Here is a 6000-nt window from a genome sequence, read left to right as displayed (position 1 = left end):
GCCTTTTTGGCAGGAAAGGAATCACTTTCCCTAAGTCACCAAACAAATTAAAACTATCTTTCTTAGAAAAGTATATTCAAGGAAAAATTAATTTATCATGAAGTTTTCGGTAAAACAAACACACCTAAAACTTGCCTTTTATACTTTGTTAGACTGTCAAACTAACATATTTAAGCTATAAGGTTCAAAGGGATTATATGAAAACAGACCTAAATAAACTACTAAGCGAGTGATGAAATTATTAATATAGAACAAACTAGTAATATTTGTAACAATTAAGCTCTAACACATACCTCTATACAAGCCAAAACCAGAAATTCGATGAGCTATTCACGAATTGAGATAAGAAAATAGTAGAACTCTTTGCACATACCATGTAATGCATATCGGGCCCATCATCATCAATTTTCCACGAGAGCACCACCTGCTGGTGCCTCCTGTGCTTTACTATTTCAACCTTTCCCCCAACATGCGTACGCAACAATGCACCCTCGATCAAGTTGCTCAGAGCCTGGCGGAAAGCAGGTTCTTCTATGGCAACTTGCAAGGGTTGTGAAAGTTCACTTAGCTCTACCACACGTTGCTGATTACGGGCAAGAGGTCTTATGGCACCAACGAGGTCCGAGAGCACATCAGAAACATTGCACGGTCTTCCTGACAAGAAGAAAGGGCATTAGGGGATAATCAGGTGGATTAACGTAAAATGAGAAAAATGAGATAATTCCATGAGAAAGCACTGTACAAAGATTTATCCATTTCGATTATTTCCATTGAAACATTGAATTTCTGCAAAAGTAATGAAATCACGAGCTCTGTTGCTAGAGCACCTCCACATAATCAACAACTTTAAGATGTCATGATGAAAGTGGTCAAGTTTCCTTTAAATAGTTGAATGTCACTAAAAAGCAACGAGTATCTTTCCCATCTTGTGCACAAGTCCAATTTCAGTTCTCTCAGCCATGCTGTTACGAAAATTAGTAACCAGACTTGTAACTTGTAAGGTCCGGTGGTATCAAGTTATCAGGTTGACATATATATATATATGCTCTCTGAGGGTCATTCTAAAAAAAATAGAGAGGGTGGTGATCAGTGTACATCCAGAAGTACTAATGCACATAAATCAAATTAAGGAAAGCACAACCTAATATAAGAAATTGTAACTGTAACTAGTGTTGCTTCTTGATGCACATATAGAAATTCATTGCCTTAGAATAGTAAAATCTTCATCCAAGAACACATTTCTCAGCTCGAATCATCGCCTATGAAAGGTAAAAGCCATAAATGAAGTTACTTACTGATAGTTAGTTACATATATTCATATGTAGGTCTAAAAAGCTAGCCTGTTTATAGCATTACTAGCAGAAGAGATTCAAGTGATGAACAGAAACTACAGTATTCACATATAAAAAGCAAGAAGAAATTGCTCTCAGAATAATGGAAGCATCTGGTCCAGCAGGAATATAATTACCTGATTCCATGTTGTTGAAGAGGTGCAAAGAGCAAGAGGTGGCGTTGGCAACTCTAAATCTTTCACAGCAGAATTCTGAGAGAACTGATCACCTTTTGAAAATTTGCTTTGAATATTATCAGTCAGTGAGACCTTCCAGAACCAGGATGGGCATAGGTTGAGTTGTGCACTTTCTTTAATGTTTCTTCATTGTACCGCATTATGTTAGCCTGAGAAATATCAAATGAAAAGAGTCAGATCTATTGCCAGCTATATGAATGTTAGGCTGACAGTCTCTGCAATACCAACAGAACATGAATAGCTAAGTTTTGTCTATTTGTAAATTGTAACGGTAACTTTGAACTGCAGATTTTGTAGAGGTCAGCTACATTAACAGAAAGGGCACATCTCTTACTGCATACAAAAAGATTGACAGAGTTAAATGACTTTTTGACTCTACCAAAGTGGAAAGCACTGGTGACTGAGGGGGTGCTGAAGGTTGGCAAAAATTGATCAACAGATACATCTGTAGAAGTAGATAAGTCTACAATAGAAGAAGCATATCATGCTTCACCAAGAAGTGTTCTAACATGGTTAGAGAACAGGAAAAAAAAAACCTTAAACATATACAAAGGCTTGCAAATGCCATATTAATCAACTCCATCCACCTTTTACTACATTTTGTCCTCCATGAGAAACTTATATGCGTCACAGAGATGTCAATGAGCAAGCATGTGTGAGCAACTCCACTCTACATGATCACTGTGACCTACTACTAAACAGCAGTGGTCTATATCAAGAGATGAAAACCTAAAATGACAATTCTGTGTCCAGAAAAGGACAACTGTCAAAGGAAATGATGTGTGCACCTTTGTAAAGTATACTGCATCCTGAAGTTGTTGAAGAGTATCTCGCATTCGATCACCTTGCACTAAGATGTCTTCAACAATGTCATGGGAAATCTGCAACCATATGTCTTTTAGATGTAGAATTTCAGGCCAGAAAGGGGGAAAAGAAAGAAGTGAAATACACAAACCTCACTTCGTTTCATGTGCAGAGACAGCATTTTGTCAAACTTGAATGCTCGACAGAGGACCACGAATCTGTGTAAACTTTCAAACATTACATTTCTTAACAATCACTTCCAAGTAACACATGCTGATGCCAGATGATCCTTCTTACCTGCTCCACTAAGTTGCTCATCCGGACGTTATTTTGCCAGGAAGATTGCTGGAGCAACATTGCCTTCTGTTGGGCAACAAACGCAAGCAGGAGCAATCTCAGTTGAACAGCACACAATAAGGACTAGTTCAATTTAAATATGCAGGAAGTAAAGTCAGAGCTACAGTGAGGCAAGCTGATCACATGTTATGCATACAAGCAAACCAACAAGCTGTTCAGGTATATGAAGGGCGAATAGCAGGTGATTATATCTACCAAAATAAAGGGCATTAATAGTAAAGCTCTGATAAATACCAGATTACAAACAGGTCAAGCTTTTTAGCATATTCTCCATGGAGGATATATCTTATCCAAACACCTAATTAAGAGTGCGATATAGCATGACTAACATGTAAATCACAGGATTCCACTGGAAAATGAAGCATGACAACCTAAAAATATGTCTGCCTAGTGAAAAAAGTGCAATGATCTAATCTAGGTAGCAGAAAATGCTGTAAATCCCCTCTAGATATCCACGGAGCAACTAAAAAATCAAATTGCTCCCTGCACAGACCATGCATGCCTATGCAGCTACGGTGGATTATGCAATACAGAAGTAGATGCTGTTTTACCAAAGTAGTGACTGAAGCATATTATAAAAAAATGGCCCAAAATATAGAAAAATAATATAATCAAAAAAATTTGTCAAAAGGATTGGTGTCACTCATGATTAACAGTCGTTGCCGCAGCAGACTAGACAACTAACCCACATCCCTGGAGTCCAGATTCGGCATGCACTTTCTTTATGCAATATACATAGAAACAGGACACATAGAATCCATATGTATCCAGTTACAAAAGAGCGGCAAACCGGCTTAGCTGAACAGTTGTACCTGATCCATCACATAGGCCATTGCAATAGAACAGGAGATGTTGACAGCAATTGATCTCTGCTCAGGGCTCAACTGGCGCATTCCGACCTTCATATCCTTTACACTCGGAGTATCCCTCATTTCAATTCATGTCCCAGGCGGCAATGCATACACGTCCTCCGAATGGGATCCTGAAAGTATCCTGCTCTTCCATCATAGGAAACTCGGCAACCAAGAATCCGACTACAAAAGGGTGCTTCACCATCGGAAATACCACCGCCGAGACTCCGGTATCTCTTCAACCTACAAGGTAATCCACTAACTAACTTCCAGCCCCTAAAAAGAAAGAAATTGGAGCAAATGGCAATAAAAAGGACTGAGCAACAAAAATGATCATTTACTTGTTGGTTAGAAAGTGCAGCTTCAGCAACGCGCAATCCAGTTGCAACGTTGAAATTTTCCAACCAAAATAACAATGTCAGACTCATTCGCGTTGGATTCCGGATGAGCAGCGACGCGGCGCAGCTCCTAGGCAGTCCATCCACATAACTACCAGCCGGCCTCACATAGACCTGCTCAATTCGAATCGAACACTCCTCATTAACATTGAAAAACCCATCGATTCAACGACAACGATCTCGACTTTCTAAGCAAAACCGGAAGCAGAAAAAAAAAAGGCTCAAAAGCTCCGAGGAACGGACCGAGGAGAGCATCAGGATGGACGATCCGGCGGAAGAGGTCGAGCTGCTCGAGGCAGAGCCGCTGGAAGTCAGGGCTCAGGGAGCACCAGGCCGCCCCTCTGGTCCTGCTCCACCCGCTGCGCGAACTCCACCCGGCGAGCTCGAGGCCTGCGGATGGCGGACGCGACGGCGGAGGCGGAGGAAGGAGCGGCCGCTCCGCGTCGCCGGGCGGGGGGCGCCGTGGGCCACGCGGCGGAGGAGCCGGAGCCGGGGGCGGGGGCAGGGGCGGCGCCGGCGAGGGGGACGGGCCTGGGGAGGGCGAGCTCAGGGAGGAGGGCGGCATTTGCAGGCGGAGGCGTGGGGCTTGGGGCCGGGGAGGTCAGGAAGCAGAAGAGGAGGAGGTTGCCGGAGGCGGCGGTGCCGGAGAGGCGGCGGCGGGGGCGGAGGCGGTGGCGGTGGAGAGGAGGTTTTGGGGAGAGAGTGAGGAGGAGAAGAGCATTGTAGTGGCGGTTGCAGAGAGAGAGTGATGGAAAAAGAGGACGATGGCTTTCGGTTTTTGGAGCTGCAATCTGAGCCATATGGCTGGAGGCGAGTTCTGCCACGTGGCACTTTTCTGTGCCCTCATAAATTTTGGGAGGAATTTCGTGAGGAAAAAAAAAAAGAAACAAAATTATTTTTTGTAGGTGTTTAGAATTGAGCTTTCCGACAAAAAGAAGAAGGAATTAAACTTAATAATTACAAAGTTCGGTCAATATTTAAAATGTCATCTAAAATATATATATATATATATATATATATATATATATATACATACATATACTACGTATATCTAAGTATTAATATTCGTATCCTTTTTATAGAGTTCAAGTGTTTAGGTCTTAAAAAGGAAAATCAAAGTGCATCGGTTACAAGATGTTAGATCAAGTAAAAAGTCACAAAATAAAATTTTGCGTCCATGTTCTTCTTAAAGATTATATTTTGCATTTATCCACATCTATTTGTAATTAAAATTTCAATACATTGCCAAATCACTATCTTGTAGCTTAAGATGGACGAAAAGTAAGTGAGTATATAGTACATAGGTAGTGCGACAAAAAAAAAAAAAAAAAAAAACTTAAGATGGCCCCTATATATAAAAAGTGTCACATCCTGAACCCCGAGCACGCGTACATCCCTCGATGATTGATTGAAATGCGACATTCTCAGAACGCGTCACTGACCTTTTCTTTTTATGCACAATTAAACATATGCGGAAGTGAATTAAATAAATACTTTGACAACCATCAAACATGGGGATAGTAAAACACATGCCAACGCTCTTTCACAAAACTCACTTCATTAACCTAAGGATTCATATTAACAAGTATATGTCCAAAAGAAAACCCTAAGCCACCTACCCTCCGTACCCTCTAACCTTGGGCTTCGAGTTCGCATCCTAAGGACACAGAAAAATGGTTAGCCACGGCCAATTTTGAGATAAAATCTTAGCGAGTCAATACCTTAAACTCCAATTAGAATGATAATTCACTTACCAGCCTAAACATGCATCACACACAAACTTACCTCATCTCAGCATCTCCTTGCATATTAGTACACCACATCTATTATATGCATACAACAAACGTATTCAATAACTGGAACACCCCAGACGTGTCCTAGTTATTTATGACCCAACAGCCACGATCAACTCATTAGTCGGCAGTCATCCGGCATAATCAGGCGTCGTTCTGCTTTGTTGCGCATGGCAACGTCTAGAACCCCCGCCTAGACGGTATCCCAAAAAGGGGCATCGGTCTGGCCTCCACCGCAACCGGCTTTCGGACCCCCAGATCAGGTAAAG

At 41.6% G+C, this 6000-nt stretch overlaps 1 pseudogene; it reads right to left on the bottom strand.

Annotated features, from left to right (window-relative positions):
• The window catches only part of LOC120286339, a 7921-nt pseudogene extending 3183 nt beyond the window's left edge, over positions 1-4738 (bottom strand).
• Between the last annotated feature and the right edge of the window lie 1262 nt (positions 4739-6000).

The sequence above is a fragment of the Eucalyptus grandis genome, chromosome 5 (genome assembly GCF_016545825.1).
Source record: "Eucalyptus grandis isolate ANBG69807.140 chromosome 5, ASM1654582v1, whole genome shotgun sequence".
In the NCBI taxonomy this organism is placed as follows: domain Eukaryota; kingdom Viridiplantae; phylum Streptophyta; class Magnoliopsida; order Myrtales; family Myrtaceae; genus Eucalyptus; species Eucalyptus grandis.
This window is presented reverse-complemented; position numbering and strand designations above follow the sequence as displayed.